Below are 23043 nucleotides of genomic sequence, written 5' to 3' on the forward strand. Positions count from 1 at the left end.
GCCAAGCAGGTGTATGCTCAAAATCTCCATTGGCAACAAGAGCATAGTCCATAATTGTTGGGTCGTGCGAGACGTCACTGCCGCCTTTTACTTAGGCAGTGACATTCTCAATCGCTTTGCCATTAGTTTGGACCTAATAAACTTCAAAGCTTGGTCCCGATTAGCGGATAATCCCATGGGCTTTGATGATCCAGAAAAAGCATTTAGGTCAGCTCAATTGCTACCTTATGCAGTTGAAATTCAGGTTAAAGAGGAAGTCACCATCCCGGAAAGGACCCGACAATTCTCCCTGGAAGTGAAAGTTAAAAGGGGACAAGAGTTGAAAAACCCTGATGCTTACATACATCTAAATGCTTCTCTCCAACAGCAAGGGTTAGGGGTAAACCCAACACCATTAGTCAACATAGAACATGACACCATTCCAATAGAGGTGGATAACAGCGACTTAAAGAGTATTACTCTAGCCGCAGGCACCATTATTGGAATGGCGGTTGATGACCGACATTTCTCCATTGATCTTGTAAATGAACTGTTAGGACCAATCCCCAAGGACTGTTTTGACAGTGACAGTGATGACAATACAACACCAGACAGGATCTTTACCCGGCATGGGGGGAACTTCCTGGTGTACACTTCCTGCCCCTATGGTAAGGAAGATGTGACTTGTGACTTCAGGAGGGATGAGGTGATTTTCCAGGTCCATGAGGGCTGCCTTTCCCACCTGAAGCCTCCGGTCCAAATCAGCACTCTGACCAGGGACTTCTCCACCCAGCTGGAGGAGGCCGCTGAAATAGCCAAACCAGAAGTCTTTCCAGGCTTCAGGCAGATGGTGGAAGAGAGAGTCAACCTAGCTGATGCCTGTGTGACTCTGGAACAAAAGCAAAAGTTGAAACAAGTTTTCTTGGATTTCCAAGATCTCTTTGCGGTAGACTCATATGACTGTGGTCGCACTGACATCCATACAACAACAATCCCCACGGACCCTGGCATGACTCCTGTGTTTGTGAAGCAATATCGATTGCCTCTCGCATCAATGGAGTCCCTTACTGAAATAATTAAGAACCTTGAGTCCCGGGGAATAATCCGTCCAGTCCACAGCACCTTCAATAATCCGGTGCTGGGAATATTGAAGCCAAACGGCCAGTGGAGACTCTGCGCCGACCTCAGGGAGCTCAACAAACGGGTCCATACTTCCCGATGGCCACTGCCCTACATTGACCAAGGGCTGGCCCAGATCCAGGGGTCACAGGTATTCACTGCAATAGACCTGACCAATGGATACTGGACCGTGAATGTCAGTAGGGAGGACCAATACAAACTGGCTTTTACCTTTGGGGGCCAGCAGTACACATGGACCCGGACTCCCTTCGGATACCTTAACTCTGGTAATGAGTTCAATATTTTCCTACATAAGGCCATGCCCGACCTGGGTGCAAGGGGTAACCTGGCTTATGTAGATGATGTCCTCATCAAAAGTTCATCTGTGGAGGAACATATAGCGGAGATCCGTTATGTTCTGACACAGTTGAGGGCCGCCGGAGCAAAACTTTCCTTTCAGAAAGCACAGTGGTGTAGAACCCATGTTAATTTCTTGGGGCATGAGATTACTCCTCAGGGTCTTTGTCCCCAGGAAAAGAAAGTGGAAGCACTTCAGAAACTGAAAGACCCCACAACTCTGCGGGAACTAAGGAGCCTCCTTGGACTGACTAATTACAGCAGAAAGTTCATTGAGGGCTACGCAGAGATCACCAGACCCCTGATTCATCTCCTGAAGGGGGGGGTCAAGTGGGAATGGGGTCCAGAACAAGCCGAGGCAGTAAAACAACTCAAGAGAAGCCTCTCACAAGCGCCTTGCCTAGCTTACCCTGTCAGAAACAAGGAGTTCTTCCTGGAGACAGGGTTCTCTAATACGTGCTTGACGGCAGTATTATACCAAAAGCATGACAAGGTCAATAAAGTAATCTCCTATGCGAGCAAAACTTTATCCTCTGTGGAGGAAAAATTCAATGATTGTGAGAAGGCACTCCTGGCAACGGTGTGGGCATTGAAGAATTACCGCCCGTTTATCCAGGGGGAACACATCATAGTGGAGACTCCACACCAGCCTCTGCAATATCTCCAAAGTGACAGAATCCGGGCCGGAAATGTGAGTAATTCCCGAATTACTTCCTGGATTCTGTCAATGCAAGGCTTTCCTGTGGAGGTCCGATATGGCCAAAACAAGAAGAGTCCCCTCGCGCAAGGTCTGGCTGACTTGCATGATTGTGCCAGAGAAAACTGTCTCGAGGACGAAAGTCTAAAAATAAAGGACAACATGGAGGCATACCTTATTTCCCCCCACAAAATCTTTGAAGAGGACAAGTGTGAGGGAATGCCCACTGTCTATGTGGATGGATGCTCTTACCATGTTGACAACAACGGGGAGAAAGAACTGGTGGCCGGCGTAGGGAATGCATGGGTGAATGAGTCCCCAGAACCCTCCGCTGGATACAAAATTGGTCCCCGAAGTAGTCAGGTGGCAGAATTGATGGCTGTGCATCAGGCCATCCTCACTGCTGTCCAACATCAACTCCACGAACTGGTCATAATCACAGATTCGGATTATGTACGGAACGGGTTCGTGGAGCACCTGGTTAATTGGAAAACCAGAGGCATGTTATGTGCTAACAACAAACCCTTGAAACATGGGAAGTTGATCCAAAACATTGATGATCTGGTCACCTCGAACGAGATGACCATCTATTGGAAGAAGATCAAGGGTCATTCCAAAGTAGAGGGACCAGACAAAACTGGAAATGACTTAGCTGATCAGCTGGCCAAAACCGGAGCCATCCAAGGGGATCTAATTGAGATTGAGTCCCTGTTGGGGGAAATCCAGGTCACTGCCATCACTAGGTCCCAGACAAATGCTCACAACGACCTTTCAATTGCACAATGGAGTAAGGAGACCCCTGATGCTGATTTGATTACAGCTCAAAAGGGGGATCCAATTATTGGTAAGTTTTACCAGCACCTTGAGGACCCTGAGAACTTTCCCCTGACGGATACCGATTACATTGGGAAAGAGGACCTAAGAGTGTTGATGAAATGTCCAAAAATGTTCCAGATCCAAGACGGTTTGTTGGTAAGGAAATCCAAAGCTGGCCACGACCAGTGGGTGGTTCCTACCTCATTCCGAAGCCTGATGTTAAGTCACGCCCATGATGCGGCCACCGCCGGTCATAGGGGGTTTCACACAACATTGGAAATCTTAAGAGAGGTTGCATACTGGCCACACATGGGGCAGGACCTCGACCAATACTTGAAGGGGTGTCTTGTGTGTGCACAATTTCAGCCATCATCCCTCACGCACCGGGCGCCTTTACAAAAGAGGGGCATGACACTGCCATGGTCAGATTTACAAATCGACTTTGTAGGCCCTGTGATTCGCTCGGCTAGGGGGAATAAGTACATGTTGACTGTGACATGCTTGTTTACCAAGTGGGTGGAATGTCTCCCAGCCCCAAACTGCAAGGCAGAAACGGCAGCTGCCTTGATGATTAACTACATCTTTTCCCGTTTTGGTCTACCTCAAAGGATTGAGTCAGACAGAGGTAGCCACTTCACCAGTGAAGTAATGACAAAGATGTGGGAGATACTGGGGGTCAAAAGGAAGTTGCATATTGCTTATCGGCCACCTTCTTCTGGGGCAGTAGAGAGATATAACCGGACAATTGTGAGCATATTAAAGAAGTTTGTGGCAGATTCTGGGCCAAGTTGGGATATCCGATTACCTCTGGTCCTAATGGCCATCAGATCTACCCCTTCATCTGCAACCAAAATTTCACCATTTGAGTTGATGACTGGGCGCAAGATGGTGCTTCCTCAGCATTTGCTCTACAGGACCCAAGAGCAGACACTGATAAATGCCTCCACTACTCATGAGTATGTAGAGAATTTAAGGAAACACCTCCAACATGCTTTTGCTTATGCTCAGCGGAATCTAGAAAGATCAGCTGATAGCATGAAGACCCACTATGACCTGAAAACTTCCAGGAAGGAATATCAGGTGGGGGACCGGGTCTATCTATACAACTTCCAAAGGAACCAGGCCAAGCAGCGCAAATTTTTACCTACATGGAAAGGATCCTTTGAGATCGTCGATAAGATCTCCCCTGTGGCCTACAAGATCCGCATCCCCAAAGGCGGTTCGGCAGAGGGGGAAGACAAGTGGGTCCACATAAACCAGTTGAAGTGTTGCCATCCCAGGCACACTCTGCAACAACTGGAGGAATCCTCTGGAATCCTAGCGAGTACTGTATCAGACTAATTCAGTTCCAATCATAAAACGTACCACATCTAGTCTCTAACATACTGTGATTTGTATGAAACTGTCTCTTAGTCATACTGTTTTTCAAAATAAGAATGTAATGTTTCGTTATGATGAAATGCATATGCTGCCCCACTATCTCAACAGTGGTGGAAAAAGTCTATGAGTAGGTATTGCCGCTCTTCCTTTGTCGTCCTAGGAGAAAGAAAACCTTGAGACGGGCCAAGGAGGACGATCCGGAGACCGGGAGCTGAGACGCAACGGGCTCGGGGTACCGCCCAATATTCCCATCAGGACCGGCGAGGAGAACCGATCGATCCGACCGGATGGAGGAAAAGATGCTGAACTGTGCCATCTATTGGAAGAAGATGAGGAAACATCCCAGATCTTGCGAGTCCCATCAGTGAAACCGAATGGCCATCGCAAGAGGGGGGCTTGTGGGATGTATTTACCCATGCATCCTAGCCCTACCTCAAAACTGTGTAGTACTGACATGAAAACATCATGATGGCCAGAGCTTCCCAGAAAATGCACAGGGAAATGCATGAAGAATAGGCTGCCATTCATTTTTGCCGATGTTATGGGCACAGAAGGAAACTGCCTAAAACCACCATTGGACTACCCACACAGTAGTCTGAAACCATTGGGAATGGCAATGCTGATTGCCAAAAGCAAACCCATAACTGTTGGGAATTCATTTTCTTAAATCCCAAAAATGGGTGCAGTACCAGTACTCACCACTATCCAAAAGCCGGCAGTTTAAAACCACCCTGTGTTTCTCTGAAGGCAGGCTCAAACTGTCTATTTTAAACATTGCAACACATCTAAAAACTCACTGGACACCAGCAGACATTTGGTAGAATGGAGTGTTGTGTGCCTACAAAATCTGGGAAATGAAGAGCCCAAAACAATGCTTATAACAAAACTGCTATGGAGTCAGCAGTTTAAGTTGCACTGGATTTAAAGACACTAAAATCGAAAATGTTTAGATTAAATGAGTGAGCTATGTTTGGTGTCACATGCCTTTGTAACTGTTTAAATGTCATAGTTTTAAACTTAGAATCAGCCTTCTAGCTGCATATGTAAAAATGTTTAGTTTTATTTGAATGCAGAAACTGGGGAACAAAAAGTGACATTTTATCTGAAACCCGGCTTAAGGAACTTGATTCTGCCTGGCAACTACCCACATCAGGAGTGAAATTTGAGTCACCACTGTGTTCCCAGGCCAACCTTCCTTTTGCTGCCCACACTAAGGATATGCCATCTATCTGATAATTGAATTACCTGTGCTCTGCAAGAGAGTGAACAAAGCCCTCTTCACTCAGGCAAAGGTTTTTATTACCGCAGTCGTAAAATGTAGCTTCCTCTTGGCAAGAGCTGGGAGGGGCACTGCCTGTGAGAGCAAGCTGGCTTGGCAGAAACTGGAAAGACTGGTTTCTATACCATGTGACCTGGGAAACCACACCCCTTTGGAGCCAGAACATAACTTTAAAAAGATGAATAACTCATAGAGCGGACATGTGAAAATTTTATAAATGATACCATAATTCTTGTGATTTTTCTGCCCACATTTTAAGAGGTTTTTCGACCCGGTGGCATGTTCAGGGGGGTTTTAGCGGAAAAGTGGATATAACTCTAAATGTATGCATGTTAAAAATCTGAAACTTCATCAGTTAATGTCCGTACTCCCTGCACACATGTATGTAAAGTTGGGTCAATGTCAGAAATTGCAAAATCAGTTAAAAAGTGAAATATGTGCCATTTCTGAATGCAAGCTCCCAGGGAGAGCAGAGTTTGAACAGGGGATACCTCCTGTAATGCATGATGGGTGCATATGATTTTAAAACAATGTGTACCTCTGCAAATATGTATTTGTTTCAAATCTAGATTTGTGTGTAAGTTGACAGGAGGAGTGGACTTTCTGCAGGCTGTAAAATGACATCACTCTGACTCACAGTTCATTCCCCAATCAAATAAGAAATGGAAGTTTGACCAATTAGAAGCTGAGAGAGAGGTAGGGTCAGTGATGCTAGAACACACCCACATTCTAAACACATAAAAGCAGACAGTCAGGACAGATAGGGCCTTTCCAAATCCATCTGCAGCGGGACGCTCTGCCGGAAAAATCCATACTTACCTCCATCAACCTCCAGAAAGCCAAACTAGAGACTTCAATCTATCCAGAACTAAGAGAACCAGAGAGAAAGCAGTGCTGTACCCAGAGAGACCCAGACCAGCAGAGAGAGCTGACCCAGATCACTGTGAAGTGCAGAGGCCAGACCAGACCAGACCAGAGTCCAGTCTAAAACCCTGACCAGATCCGTGGCGAGGCCCATTTCACTCAAGAATATAGTGTGAGTACCTAGAAAACTGTGCAGAACCAATCTCTTAGTTAAAATAATATAATTCAATCCTATTTTAATCTAAGTAGAACTGTCTCCTAACTGTCACCTGTCACTTGTAAAGCTGTCACCTGTGATTTGCTAGTTGCAAGCTGCACTTGTCATTTTGAGCTTTTGAAATTTGCAAACCCAAAAACGACCTTTATTAAATCGCTCATATCTCCGCGACCGTTTGGGCTAGAGACTTGCAGTAACTTTCCTCTGATAGCTTAGAATCGTAGCTTTGAATCGCACCAAGAACCGCATTCCTACCCCTTATAGTTTTACCGCAATCGCGGAACACGCATCCGCGAATTTTACCGCGATTTGCAATTTCTTCACATGTAAAAACTGCTGCTGCTTGCCTTCCATTTGCCAGAAATTCGTTTAACCTGCTAACTATCCCTGCATCATTGCTAGTGTGAGCCTGGACTAATATTAACTAGATACCACTCACCCTGAACCTCTGAAAGGGAATTAACAGCATTTCCAGCATATTTCTCATCCATTGCTAACACATATAAAAGCATTTGGGCCTGTGTTTTCAAAACTCCTATCTGTTTTCTGTGGTGTAAGCTTGCTGGGGTGAACTGATTACATTGATTGCATTTTTGAGAACTGCGTGCTTTCCTCCCATTCCCTTGCATTGCATAAAGAGGGGGGGAGTGGATTGCCAGAGAAAAGTGATTACATTGTTTGGTTGAAATCATATTGAGTATTTTCTGTACTGCATTCATTGAATATTGCATCCACCTGAGCTTACATAAAGCATCCTCTACCACATTATACTTTTGTTCCTATTCACCAGGGTGCTACCTTATCCATTTCATGTCAACTCATTAGTGATTATAAGAAGTGTGCTAGTGCCAGATTCTCCGTTGTTAATATTTATCATATCAGATTAAGTGTGATATTCAATTATTAATTTACTATAAAGGGTGATATATATCTATTGTTTAAATTATCAAATAAACCTTTTAAACTTGCAAAACAGAACTACTTCTTGGCTCAGTGGGGTCAGGGGGATTCCAAGAGAGGGGTGTTATATAGGGGTAGTCATCCAGAACGCATGAACTGGACCTAAAGATATATCAATAAGGGTTTTCATTCAGTATTATAGACTAGGCGTTGACTTAGCTGTAGTGTTGAATTGAATCCTCTTACAACTTTTATGGCAGAGATGTTGTGCAATGTGCCTTAGAGTAGTTCATGGTAGCAGATGCATGTGGTAGTGTGGCCGTGCCTTCATCTAGTTTCCATAAGCCTCAGTAGTGAAAATTACCAGCGTGTCCTGGTAGCTTTCTTGGTTTTGTAGTTGCCGCTGAATTTAGAATGGTGAATTCAAACGTGGATAAATTCTGTCCGTTGGCTATATGCACCACCGCAGATCCTGGCAGGTTTTTGGTTGCATTGATGAAGCTGTGTTTAGATGGGGTGAGATTCAGGCACAACTAAGTTCTACACATTTGCTAGATATGAGACATTGGGTCTTCCCAGAGGCTCATCCAGGTTGTTATACCTTGGTTATCCGTAACATTACTCCCATTGTCTATTTCAAATTTAAACCAGAGGTGGTACAAGGGCTATCCTCAAAATTCATCTAAGTGCAATACATTGGTTATTCAAGATTCATGTAAGTGAAATATACTATCATAAAGTGTTTAGACTAAATACAGTACATAGGCTACCCTTAGAGTTCATCTAGTTGCAGTACATTAACTATCCTCAAAATTCATCTAATGCAATACCTTGGTTACCCTAAAAAATGACATAAATGCAATACATTGGTTAGCCTTGCTAACCTCTTTGCTTTTTCTTTCTTTCTTTCTTTTTCACCATTACACATCGACGTGACTCGTGTCATACACAATACTTGATTGAAACTTGGGTAACATATTGCATTTACTATGTGTCATTTGGATATGCCTTGAACATGTTGATGTGTGTTTATTTTTCCATATGGCATGATGACCTTTATAATTTTGCTTTGAAAATCCGAATTAATGTCTATATTCACAATGTGATGATGATGTGACTAATTAATATGAAGAGGTTTAATCACAGGCCCCGAGGAAGGGTTTCAACCCGAAATGCATAGGCCATTCGTGTGATTTTTTTCTGCCATAAGAGTTCTTTATGGAAATTGGCATGTTATGCCAATGAAATATAACTGAATAATAATAATAAAAAAAGTTTTTGTGAAGAAGGAACTAACCTTGAAGAAACTTATCTTTATTAGAATTATACCACTTTACAGTGGTTTTAGGGTGTGCAGCCCGCACCGCTGGCCTCACGGCCAAGGTCTCTTTTCTGCATTGCTGGCAAGGGCTGCTCAGCCGATACTTACGTATGGATAGGCTGAGTAAGGAGTGGTTCGTAGGGCATGGGTGTGAGGAAAGGCAGTGTGGGGAGGATAGTGAGTGTGTGGGGGGGTTTAAGGTGGGGTCCCAGAACTGGGTGCGCCTTCTGGAGGGGGTGCAAAGCAGAGGAGGTTTTTTGAGAGAACTAGTCGGTGAGTGGAGACGAGGTGAGAGAGGAGGAGTGAGGTTAGTGGTGACGTGGGATTGCTGAGTTCCCAGCAAATGCTGTGGATGCTCGGGCGGGGGTAGGTATTATGAAATTGGTTAAAGAGGGACTTTACTGGATTCAAAGAGAAGGAGGATGAGAGAGTTATGTGCAGAGATGTGATGACATGAGTGATGCTGATTTTGTGTTGGAAAATGTGCTTGGGTGCCTTTGAGAGGGTTGGTGGGTCAGCTGGGGAGTGGGTGTTCACAAAGCCTGCTTGGGCAACACTTAGGGATGGGAAGACTGAGGCGGGGAGAGGTCCAGAAGGCATGGGTGTGAGGGAGGTCAGTGTGGAAGGATAGAGAAGGGTGGGGCAGTTGAGATGAGGGATGCGATAGGGAGTGTCCCCCTTGGGGGCAGTATGGGGGCGTTAAGGGAGGTGGATGGTTTGGAGGGAGTGGAGTGATGGTGGGTGTTGCTCCAGAGGGTAGGGTCTGTGAGGAGGAGGTGCTGGGGGAGGCGTCTGAGGGTTGGCTGGTTGATTGGTGCGCTAGAGTGCTCCTCTGGTCTGTGAATTAGTTAACATGATAGGCGTGGGTGGGCAGTTGGGATGCAGTCGAGTGATGGTGTGCGTTTCTCCAGAGGGTAGGGTCTGGGAGGAGGATGAGAGCAGGGGGATGGGAAGTCTGGGTGCTGCAGAGTGCCCCTCTGGTGCGTATGTTAGTCAGCATGCTGAATTCAAACTGTGCGGCTAATAATAGGACGGGACTGTTCTAAATATTCCATTAGATTCAGTTCAGAGTTGCACTCAAATATTTAGCTAGGTGCAATACAACGCTATATTCAGATCATTTATCTAGGTGCAGTACAGGAAATCCCTTACAGTTATCTAGATGCTATGAGGGGACACACTCAGATATTCAGCTAGATGCAATGCAGTATACGTGCTGTGAAAACAGGGCTGCATTCAGTTATTCAGCTAAATGCCAGAGAGGCTATGTTCAGATATTGAGCTAATGCAGGATAGGCTGTATTCAAATGTTTAGCCAAATGCGGAACAGGTTATATTCAAATATTCAGCTAACTGCAAAACAGGCTATATTCAAATATTCAATTAACTGCAAGACAGGCCTATACTCAGATGTTCAGCTAAATGCAGAATATGCTACATTTAAATAATTGGCTAAATGCATAGAAGGCTGCAAACAAATATTCAGAGAAATGCAGAACAGGTTATATTCAAACATTCAGCTAAACGCAGAGCCGGCTCTATTCAGATACTTGGCTTAAATGCAGGACAGCCTATTTTCAAATCTGCAGCTAAACGCAGAGCTGGCTATATTCAAATGTTCAGCTAAATGCAGGGAAGACTATTTTCAATTATTCAGCTAAATGCAGAGCAGGCTATATTCAAGTATGGAGCTAAAGGCAGAGCAGGCTATATTCAAGTATTCAGCTAAGGGGCAGATCTATCTCCTCGGCTGGGGCCTCCCTCTTGAACAGCAGCCTTGCCTCTCTCAAACTTAAGCAGAACCACCTCCGGTTCCGCAAGCAACTTAAAACCTTCCTTTTGGCTTCTGCTTTCTCTCTTCCTCTCCGCTGCTGATGCACCTGACTGCTCTGCACACTGGTCCCCTGGAAATCCTCTAAACCTGGGCCCAGGATCCTGCATGTCCAGTTGCCCTCGCACTGCCTCCGGTCCCTTTTCTCTGCACTTATGAGCCACCCGCTGGCTGCAGTTGTGAGTTAACTGCACTTCTCCCTTTCCTTCTTCCCCGCACTTGCGCGATCTGAATGACACAAGGCCTAGTAAGATCGATATTTTGGCCTCACTTTGTTTCTCCCTCTTTGTCTTGTCGCACCTAGAAACACTTGTGTAGCGGCACGTTATAAAAGCCACATATCCAGTCGGATAGCACAGCGGGAAGAGCGCTCGCTTTGACATCGTGCAGGGCCTGCCGATGCAGGTTTGAATCCCGGCAGGGCCAACCTCAGCCTTTCATCCTTCTGAGGTCGATAAATGAGCACCACACACCGTGGGTAATAATAAGCAGCACTCAGATACCTGAGGGATCGTAGCGCTATATAAATGCAAAAAATAAATAAAAAAATAAACCATCATATCATATCAAAAGCAGAAATGGCATATTCAAATATTCCGCTAAATGCAGAGCAGGCTATATTCAAGTATTCAGCTAATTGCAGAACATGCTATATTCAAATATTCATCTAATTGCAGAGCAGGCTATATTCAAATACTTGGCTAAATGCAGAACGGGTTATACACAAGAGGTGAAGTTTTATAGTGCAGAAGCTGTACACTGGGAAGGGACAGGCTAGAATGAGAGGTTAGATGGTAAATGAGCTGAGGACAATGTAGAGCTTGCTCAGTGTCAGAAGGGTGAGCTCAGGAGATAGGTTCAATTGGGAATAGTTCAGATGGATTTCTACTACTTTAAGGGAGGATGGGAGATATACCTGGGGTCTGTGCTTGGCAATGAGGATGAGTATGGTAGGCTGTTTATGTTAACGGGGCACCTGACTGCAACATGATATTTTATTTATATCGCACTCATACACAAGTGTTTCATAGCTCGAAAATGCAGAGCAGGCTATGATCAAGTTTTCATCTAATTGCAGAACAGGCTATCTTCAAATATTCAACATGATGACGGGGAGGCTGAATACAGAACACAGGCAGCAATGTTGGCTATGCAAGCCAATGAAAGACTTGCCTGGAAGTTGCTGTTGTTGCAGCTTTAGGCACAGTTTGGGCTCTTACCGGCAAACAGAGCAAGCAGGGGATGGGAGCTTCCCTGGGGAGCTTCCCTTTGAATTTATATCTTATCCGGCTGCCCTGCAAGGGGTATGGAAATATAGTGATTCCGGTCACGCAGGGACGTCATTTCACCAAAATGCCATGGGTAGCGAAGTGACATCACATGACCTTTAACCTCTGATGACATCACCGGAAGAGATGTTATTTGACCCCACTCCCAAGTGACATCAAGGGAAGTGATGGCATACGACCTATCACCCCTCGACAAAACAGGAAATGGCATCACATACAATTGTTCCTCACTACACGAAGAACTAAGAAAAATATGGTTACTGTATTATGATATACATTTCATACAAGAATGGATCATCAGTGTGTATAGGCCCATATTACCAAATTAGTGTGAATGTAAGCAGACGTCCAAGGCCAAATGATGCCATGCAATGGATAGACAATACATGTGGCTGGTGCATGAAATGAAAGAAGGTATGACAAGAAATTCAACACTGAGCAAGAACCAAGCACATCTACAGTCATCCCATGTCAGGATATGAAAGAAAAAAAAAGAGTGTAGCGGGTTATATACATTTAGAGGTGTGGGACGTTTTCTGAAGCATTTTCATATGTTAGACAGTTCTCACATATTGAGTGTAGCAAGGAACACAGCGAGACCCTCGTTAGTTTCCTTCCCTTTTGCCTCAGAACACATGGAGACTGAGCCAACATAAAACAAGGCCTGACACAAGCCCACATTCCTTACTAGCAGTTGTATATGGTCCATGCTGGCTGCATGCATATGTGCTGTGTTCCAATATATGAACACACTCATGTTGGCTTTAATGCCAGTCATGATACTATAAGGAAACATGTCCAAGCTGGCTCTGCCAGTATGCCAGTAGCCCCACAAAACATACTCCTGTTGGCTTTTACCATTAAAAATGCAAGCCATAATAAGAAAACATGTCCAAACTGGCTCAAACATAGGCCAGTCTAGATATACAAGAACACTTATCATGCTTGTCAAAATAAGAAATTGCTAGACTGACTACACCAACATGCCATAACATTCACACTGTATTCTCCACATGGGCACCCACCCAGAACATTCACATACAAGCCCATTCATACCCATTGGCCCACCATTCACGTACCCATACCCCTTCTCTCACAATGAATTCTAGGGTCCTCATTTCTATGGCTATTTTCTATCACCGACTTGTTAAATATTATTTATGCATGGGAGGGTAGCAACTGAGCTTGTCGCAGGTAGGCAGTTTATATTTTTTAAACGTCTCTGTGGCCCCTCCATGTCAGATCCTTGTGAAAGGCTCTGGGTCTATGGGCACCATTAATCGTTGCCACATGGTGCCACATACTCTTGATTCTTGTTTGCAGCCTGGTAGTTTTTGTTAAAGAGAACATACACTTTCAGTTCATCTTTTCTGTTTGGGAAGTCTGTGATTTTCATGTCGAAGTCTACTATTGAACGCCTCCTTCTTTTTCTAGTCGCATTCGGTGCGATACCTGAACAGGACAGGAGTGGGGTCTGTTTCCTCAAAGGGCGATCCTGCTCCTATGCCTCCACCTGTCAGTTGTGCCTGGCACAGACCAAACCCCCCAGCATGCCAGGCCAATGTTCTTGGTTCCTCGGTGATGCCACCATCGGCCTGTGTTACCTGACAGATGCTGAATTTCACAGCATGCCAGCTCTGACTGTTCCCCTGGGTGATGCCATGATCGCCCTGTGTCTGCCTTGCACACACACAGAGCACCCCATCATGCCAGGCCAATGCTGAATCTTGGCTCCTGAGCGATGCCACTATTGACCTGTGTCTGCTTTGCACACACACAGGGCCACCCCGCATGCCAGGCCAATACAGAGTCGGGGCTATGTGCGAAGCCACGATCGGCATGTGCCTAGCTGGCACAGACCTGTCCTCTCAGCATACCAATCCAATGCCCAGCTATGCATTCCTGGGTGATACCACAATTGGCCGTTGTCTTTGTTTGCTAATGCTCAGATCTGTACTCCTGGGTGATGCCGATGTCACGTCTGGGCAAGTTTGCACAGACCCATGCACAATCGGGCGATGTTGCAGGTTATGCAGCGCTTGTGCGTTGCCTAAAGATATTCTCGCAAACGGCTAGCATTTACAACGAAAAATGCACAATGCCACTCTTTGAGATTTTAGCAAAGTGTGTTAAATGGAAATGTTTAAAACCATGAGTAAGCACAATAAGACGTAATACAAAGTCTGGGTATTTTCGGGAAAGTACCCCCATAATTCTGTAAAAGATCATATGGTGGCATTGCTGTAACAAACAGCATGGCTATTCTTTAACAGCTGCGTGGAAAGTCCTGCAAATAAAAAGGGGATGGAATGCTTCGAAACGTGCACGAACATTTCTGTGAACATGTTGCCTTTTTATAATAAGTGCACAAGTGAATTACACTACACACAGGAACTTGTAAACCTTTCACCCAACTCTGGAACAAGTAGTTATGGATTTGAAAACCAGGATAACTGTTTCTAAAATGTGTCCATAATCTTTTGCGAAAAGCATAGAATTCAGCAAGCAGGAGTAGACATCAGCCAATGCACCACATAATGGCAGAACGAGATCACGCAGCTGTGTTAACAGTGCTTGTGGGCACTGGCAAACAGGGCACACCCACGTTTCAGTAATTCCACAGATCTGTGTAAAAAGTGCACCGACAATTTCTGTAATCTGTTGAAACAACAAACTATTTTTAAAAGTGCAACCTCCAGTCCAGAAACACTGGAACAACAGAGGTCGCAAAAATATTCCAGAGGTCGCTGGGGAGACAGCAGAGGTTGCTCTTGCGACCTCTGGGGACCCCAAATGACGTCCCTGCAGTGACGTGCTATCATCATGGACCAATCAGGGTATGGATGAATGAGCAGGGGAGAGGGGAAAGGATGGCTTAACACGCGTGCAAGAGCACTGTGAAAACAATGGATAAGGCAGTCGGATGCACAGACGAATGCACTATAAAGAATAATAGCAAGCAGGCTCCTTCTCAGGAGAATCATCTGCTCTCGGCGCTCATTTCAAAATGAGCAGGGAGAATGCAGAGTGTTCAATAAAAGGCCTTTGAGCCTTGACAGCGATTCTGGTCATGCGCTTTCAGCACGGGCCAATCAGGGTATGGATGCATGGCAAGGGGAAAGGGGAAAGGTGGTCTTAGTATGGGTGCAGAAACACCATTAAATAAATGATCAATAAATAAAAGGATCATGCAGTCAGATGCACGACCAAATGCAATTTACACAATAATAACAAGAAGGCTCCTAACCAGAAGAGCTGTCTCAACGCTCATTCAGATAAGGCTTCTCCTTCCTTCATTGATGCAATAACTACTGTGGGTAATCATTGACGTATTATTACTGTGACCCTTATGAAGAGTCACACTTTAGATGTAACCTTTTCTAATAGGTCTGACCGTTTGGCAGAAAATCCTTTCCCAGTTATTTTGCCAGATCATTTTTTAAATATTTGCACTTAGCACTATAGCAGATGTCTTTGCCAATAAAAAGAACAATAACACCTAAAGCCCAACTACCGCTAGCTTCCCTACCTCTGGAAATGAACAACGTAATTTAGATGCCAACAAGCCTTTACAGAGTATTCCCAGGGATTTTGGCAACTTTTGAAAATCCTCATCTCCAGTGACAATGTAAAAAGCAGGCTTACTCTGCTTTTTCGATCAACTTAATCCTAAAATGTATGAAACAATGAAATTGAAACTCAAATGTTAATGATACAGAAAAATAACAGGGAGGAAGATAGAACAATATATAACTTACTCTGGACAGGGTGGCATGGTCACTAGAGCCTAGGTTATATACTGCCTTAGCTGCATTATTCTGTACTACTTGAAGACTGTGAAGATTCTTTTTGGAGGTACCTATTAGTAAACCATTACAGTAATTAAGTTGTGAATTGACAAGTGCAACTGCTAATGAAGCAATGTGTTCATGAGACAGATACAATTTAATCTGTCTCAAAAGCTTGTTAGTATAGGAAGAAGAAGATTTAATCTGAGTGACATGTTGATTCATAGTTAGGCCAGAATCCAAGATGACACCAAGTGTTTTTACATAGAGACTAATCGCAATAAGACAGTTGTATATTAGAAAATGAGAGTACCGTGCATCAAGTTTATGTATTCTCTGAGGCGATCCTACAATCATTGGCTCTGTTTTTTTGTTGTTCAATGCCAACGAATTAAGAATCCTCCAATTTTGTATCATGTCAAAGACATTGTTAGCACGGGAAAGGTCAGAGTTATAGTCTCCATCAAGTTCTTGGACAAGCTGGGTATCATCCGCATAGTTTGTATAGATGAAACCAGCATTATCAAGCATGTCAAATAATGGGCGAGTATACACATTGAAGAGAATAGGCGAAAGGCAAGCACCCTGTGGAACTCCACAGGAGAGGTGTTCCAGGGGGGTCTTAAAATTAACAATGGCTACTCATGCTGTTCTGGGACCAAGAAATGAGGAGAACCAAGAAATTGTACTGTCCGAACATTTGACGGGATGACTCATACTGTCCAGTAAGAGAGAGTGGTCCACCAGGTCAAAAGCAGGCAATAAATCAAGTTAGACTAGTAGGGCAAGCTTGCGCTTCTCAACTATTTCCGTCAGATTGGCACGCAGATCAATCAGGGCAGTTTCCATGCCATGCATGACATGATATCCGGACTAATGGACACTAAGTAAGCCATGATGCTGAATATGATCTTGGAGCTGTAAATAGGCATTCCTGTCCTATATCTTTAGCAAAAAAGGAACATTCGTAATAGGACGATAATTATTAACATTGCAGGGATCCAATGTAGGCTCTTTTAGAATGGGTGTTATCCATACTTCCTTCAAACATGATGGAAAAAAGGATGTATTGAACGAAGAATTAACAATTTTTGACAACAGAGGGACAAGAAGATGAATAGAATCTTGGATACATCTAGAAGGACAAGTGTCTGAGGCGCACATAGTGGGTTTGAGTCCTAAGACAATTTTTATGATGGCATCCTCAGAAGGTGATAGAAGTTCAAAAGGGGCGACGTCAGGAAATATCCGACCTAATTGGAGATTTTTCAGAGAAACTCTGCCTCGAAGATGACACGTTTTCCTGTCTATTGGAAATTTTAAGTTGATGGTTCTTTATTTTATTAAAGAAACCTGATTGTAGTTCAGCACATCAAGAATTACTGACTTGAACAGTGTTATTCTTTTCTTTCTTACCTTCAAGCTCCCTAAAGATTTTTAAAAAATATTTTTTTATCAGATTTAGCATTGGCGATTCTAGTTTCAAAGTATGATTTCTTATCAGAAAGCAACACGTGTTTATAATGAAGGGCCCCGGCTTTGTATTTTGCATGTGAGTCAGTGCAAGGATGTTTCCGTCATATCCTTTCAAACAATCTTTTCTGTTTCCTGGCCTCTTATAAATCAGTAGTAAATGTAATTTAAATAGATGTTGTAACTTTGTTCTTTTTCCATTAAAATGGGGCCGATGAGGTAGTATTAATAAATTGTTGTACCAGAAGATTAGCATCACTGGTCTGTGGACATAGACTCAATAAATCAGTGATGAGAGCATAAAAGGCAGAGTGCTACATATTATTCAAATTTCTAGAAGTATATTCTAAAGAAAGTGAAGAGCAGGGTTTTTCCAAAACAAATAAAATGTAGCAATGATCAGACCATGGGCAAGACTCTAGGATAGGGGGAGACATTGTAATATTATGGATTAAGATACAATATAAAATATTGCCTTTTTGGTGAGGGAGTGTTAACTTTTTGGATGAATCCAAATGTCCTGAGAGAGGTCATCAAAGAGGAAGAACCTAGAAACAGAATCATCGTGATCCCACACATTCAAATCACCAAGAATATGCATTGATAAATCTGGACGCAAAACTCTATACGACAATTTTAGCTGACAGACTGTCAAGAATGCTCCCAGCCCTGATTAATCCAGACCAATCCTGATTCATTCCCAGACGACAGACAACACATGCAGGATGGGCCACACAATTGAAAAAATTAAGCACACGAGAACACAGGCGATCCTGGTATCGTTAGACACAGAAAAAGCTTTTGACAGAGTCAAATGCTCACAGCTATTCTGCACAGTGGAACGCATGGGGTTTGGTCAACAGTATCTCAGAATGGTGAAAGCCAACTATAAATCACCACCAATGAGGGTCTCAATAAACGGCACCCTCTCTACCCACATACCCTTAACTAGGGGGACTAAACAGGGGTGCCCGCTTTCCCCGATCTTATACACACTGTTCTTAGAGCCACTGTTGATCAAGATTAGGGAATCACACCAAATACAAGGGGTAACAATGTGAGGAATAGAACACAAAGCCATGGCGTTTCGGGAAGACATGCTGATGACGTTGTCGGACCCAGAACACTCCCTGCCAGCACTGCTCTAGGAAATAGATTAATTCAGGAAGGTGTCGGGCCTAAAAATAAATAGAACGAAATCAGAGATCCTGAATCTGTTGACGGACCGCGCAAAGGGTAATGACCTGGCACAAAACACCAGCCTGAAAATTGCGCAGCAGGATATCACGTACCTGGGGATTAAATTTACACCATCATAGCTGCTCTATGGTGACAACTATCCCCACCTGCTAACCAGCCTAAAAACAGACCTGGCAAGATGGAGCCCCGTCAACATCTCGTGGTGGGGCAGGATCACAGCAGTGAAAATGATAGTGCTCCCAAACTACAGTACTACTTCCAAACCCTTCCGATATGGATCCCAAGATCTTTCTTCAAGACACTCAATAAGATGATCTCCACGTTCATGTGGCAAGGGGAAAAAACGAGGGTGGCGAAAACGACATTAACAGCTCACAGGAAGAAGGTGGACTCGCATTCTCCCACTTTAGAAAATTATCCGAAGCAGCACAACTGAGAGTCATTAAGGAATGGGTGGACCTCTCCCCCCCACCACATCTGGACACATCAAGACATCGCTGTGGCAGGCGCCCCCCTGTCCAACCTGCAGACACCTGAACACATCAATGAGCAAGGTGATGGGAGCCCCACTGGAAGCCTGGGACGGGGAACTCAAAAGAGGGGCCCTCACAACAATCCCATCCCCCTTCATACCAATGTTCGGTAACCCAGAATTCCCGCCGGGCATGGGTCGAGGGACGTTCCTCAGCTGGAAAACAGCAGGGTGCACAAAAATCAGGGACATTTACCTGGGACAAGCCATAAGATCGTTTACAGAGTGCATCAGCGAGGTGGGCAGCAAAGCCTCGGAAAAATTTCAATACACTCAACTTCAACCCTGGCTATATCTCCCCCACAATAAAGAGGCAGTCACAAGGCAACTGACAGGCTTCAAAACGTTCCTTTCCAGTGACACCGGGTCCAAACAACTGATCTCAAACTTATATACCCACCTTAATACACAGGGGGAAGAAGTAAAGTGGATCTACGTGACGAAATGGGAAGAAACTCTGGGGAACCAATCACTAGACTTCAGTGGCAAGATCTGTGGGACAAAATTCCCAAGCTGACGCGCTCCATACAACTAAGGGAAATGCGGCAAAAAAGAGTGCTATAATGGCACTACACTCCCACGAAGCTACATGCTATGTTTCCAAACATGAGCAGTTCCTGCTGGCAAGGTTGCACAGTAGCAGAGGACTGGCACCACATCTGGTTGAGCTGCCCGGCGATAGCAGCATTTTGGAAAGAGGTAATCAAGCAGGTGGAAGCAATGTTCACAGGAGAGGAAGAACTCCGAAAGAAGACATGGTTAATAGGAATGTGGGAACCGAAGCAAAAGACCTCCTCGAAAACCCAACAGAGAGGGATCATGACAATGATAATAGCGGCATGGCTAACGATACCCCAACATTGGAAGCTGGCTGAACCCCCTATGATTTACGACTGGCTCGCTAAGGTCTGGAGATTCGTAAGCATGGAATGTATGACCTACAAACTACAGGGAGACCACAAAGCCTTCCGAACAGACTGGGGAGGAATACTCTCCTACCTCCAGAGTAATTTTATGATCCAGTGGTGCCCCCAAACATAGGGATTCTGGATATTCTATGAGAGAGACCGCTGCAGTTACGCCATCCGATTGCCACCCGAGGGGAAAGAGGGGTTGGAGGAGAGGAGGGAGGGGTGGGTTTGGGCTCGTTATTGTGTTGATGTTTACTATGTTTGACCAGAAAACAATAAAAATATGGTACACAAAATAATTTATAATAAATGCAATTAGTTGCTCTTTAGAATTAGTGCAAGATGGTAGTCGATACATATTTAGAATTTTAAAAGTGGTGTTATCGTCAATGACAATTGTTATCAGTAAAGATTCACAATCTTCCAGGGATTGTGTCAGATGTCAGGGGTATGGGCTTTGAAAGCATCTCTAAGAATGATAGCAAAGCCTCCACCCTGACCCGTGGTTCTATCAGCTCTAATGATATTATAGCCAGGCGGTGTAGCAAGGATTGCCGAGTGATTAGTGGTTGTTGATAGCCATGTTTCAGTTAAGCAAATAACATCCAAATCATGTTCAATAATAAAATCTGCCACTTCAATGGCAAGTTTATCTATGGATCGTGTGTTGAGAAGGGCCATTCTTATTTTGTTGTTTGAATCAGATTTACTAATCTCAGTCATAGTAACATTTTGAGTATTGTTCGTTATGGTTCAGTTGGCAGGAAATTGATTAGCTTCCACTTCATCTTCCAAATCTTCTGGTGATTGGGAGTCTAGTCCATTATCAAAGGGGGAGGGGTTTCATTGCTTCTAACAATCTCAGCGGAGGCATCTCATTCGGTACCTACCCCTTCAGACATAGAGACAACAAATCTATTCTTGAAAGGCCATGTATTATTCTCTAATGTGGAACATAAAGGGGCAGACGTAACACTTGCTTGTTTCTCGGTAACAGGAGAGCGGATGGGATCCGGAATCATCGGATGCAGGTATCGGTTTAATACCTTTGTGATGTGCAAAGATCGAATATCCGGTGTTGGCAAGTAGCTACAAAAGCTTCTTTTAGCAATTTCAATAGCTTCCAAAGGATGTATAATGAGAAAAAAAAGAGGAGGGCACAACAATAAAATAGAAGTTTACCCCTGGTCAAAGCTGCAGCACAGCAGGACGAAGAACAGACCGGCACAGACAGGCTAAATGCCTACGCACCGGTGCTGACACACCTTATGAGCAAATAAGTGGTGTTCTGGACTGCAAGAACAAAGGGAAATATAGTCCAAGCACTCTCAAAATAGTGACCTTGCTAAACAACAATGTATATAAGCCCTGATTAATATGTAAATTGCGGGTACGTTAACAAAGTTAAAAGCAGTCTTAAATCGACTGACAATTCATACAAAAGAGCTGTACTATAGCTGCAGCGAAATGTCATAAAACAGCAATTAATACAGGAGCTATAAAATTATAGCGTCATGCAGCAATGAGCTGAAAGCAAACAGGTAATTCAATGTATACCAGCACAGACCACCTAAACGCCTACGAGTCAGCGCAAACATGCCTGGTGAACAAATAAGTAGTGTTCCGGACTACAAGAACAAAGGTAAATGTAGTCCAGGCACTCTCAAAATAGTGACCTTGCTAAACAACAAAGAATATTATCCCTGATTGATATGTAAAGTATCAGTAAGTAAACAAAGCTAAAAGCAGACTTAAATCAACTCGCAATTCATACAAAAGCACGGTACTATAGTTGCAGCGTAATTGCATAAAAACAGCAATTAATACAGGAGCAATACAATGATAGCATAAAGCAGCAATGGTATTTATTGAGCAGAGACCTGACTTTGAGAAGCGACAGAGCGCTTTACAGAGGTATATAACAATAAAGATACAGAACTGAGTGCTTTAAAGAGGTAAACAACAATACAGACGCATAACGGAGTGGTTTTCAGAAGTAACAACAGAACAGATATACAGCGGGTGTGGGATACAGAGGGGCAAAGAGGAGCAGTACAGCTGTACCAGTTGGCAGGGAGTAGAGGGGCGGGTGGCATCTAGTGAGTCAGGAGGCGTGAGCGGCAATGTGATGGCATAGGTGTTGAGGAGCAGAGATTCCTTGAAAATGTGGGTCTTAAGTTCTTTTCTGGATACTAGGAGCGTGCGGGCAAGTCTGGGGCTGATGGAGAGGAGGTTGCATATTCTTGGGGCATAGGTGGAGAAGGCTTGTTTTGTGGTCCTTTCCTTTTTGCAGCAGCGGATTTTAAGTCTGAATTTACCCTGGCTTCTGGCGGTGTGCCATTCGCCGGAGATGCTGAGTTTCTCTGTAAGGTAGCTGGGTAACTTGAGGGCGACTGCCTTATAGATGATGCAGCAAGATTTGAAGGTGATTTGCGCATGCAGTGGGAGTAATGTTCAATGAGTGCCGGGGTGATGTGGTCGCATCTGCATAGACACTTGATGAGGCGTGCAGTCACATCTAAAGAGCTATACAAAAGTGATCATCAAGGCTAAGCAGACATTATGGGCTCACAAATTCAACTATGAAGTTAACTAATCACACACATTTTTCTTGCCAGTGACGCCAACGACTAATCCTAGCCTATGTTTTCCATCAATTGTTGTTAATGAAGAGGAGTACATTGCTATCACTGATTATTGCGAAACTTACAACAGAGCTCTAGACTGGGCACTTTGATAAAGTGGCAGTGGCAGTTACTTTCCAATGTCTGCCTTACACTATAACCTTTTGAGGAGGTCACTAAACAGGTTATCTATCAGTTAAGGTCCATCCTTCAGTGAGGTTCTTTCTCTGGTGTACCTGCTTAAGATTGACCTGTTTAATATGGTGAGCACAGTGTCTTGGCAGGTGATGTGGATGTGGCACACGCGGTAAGGGATCTGCTTTAAACTGTGCTTAGTGATCGATTGGTAATTTTACTTAAAATGGACAATGAGTACCTCTTGGCATCCTTTACGAGCCCAAGTTTCAAAATACAAGTGGCCTCCTTTCATTCACATGTGCTGGTTTTCAAGGTGGGGGGGCTTGCA

The 23043-nt window shown here is 44.1% G+C and overlaps 1 protein-coding gene across 4 annotated transcripts in view; it reads right to left on the reverse strand.

Annotated features, from left to right (window-relative positions):
• Positions 1–23043, reverse strand: part of LOC138472491 (cGMP-dependent protein kinase 2-like) — a 2724950-nt gene that overhangs the window by 925603 nt on the left and 1776304 nt on the right. The window lies entirely within an intron of this gene.

The sequence above is a fragment of the Ambystoma mexicanum genome, chromosome 8, assembly GCF_040938575.1.
Source record: "Ambystoma mexicanum isolate Mex_15411 chromosome 8, UKY_AmexF1_1, whole genome shotgun sequence".
Lineage (NCBI taxonomy): Eukaryota > Metazoa > Chordata > Amphibia > Caudata > Ambystomatidae > Ambystoma > Ambystoma mexicanum.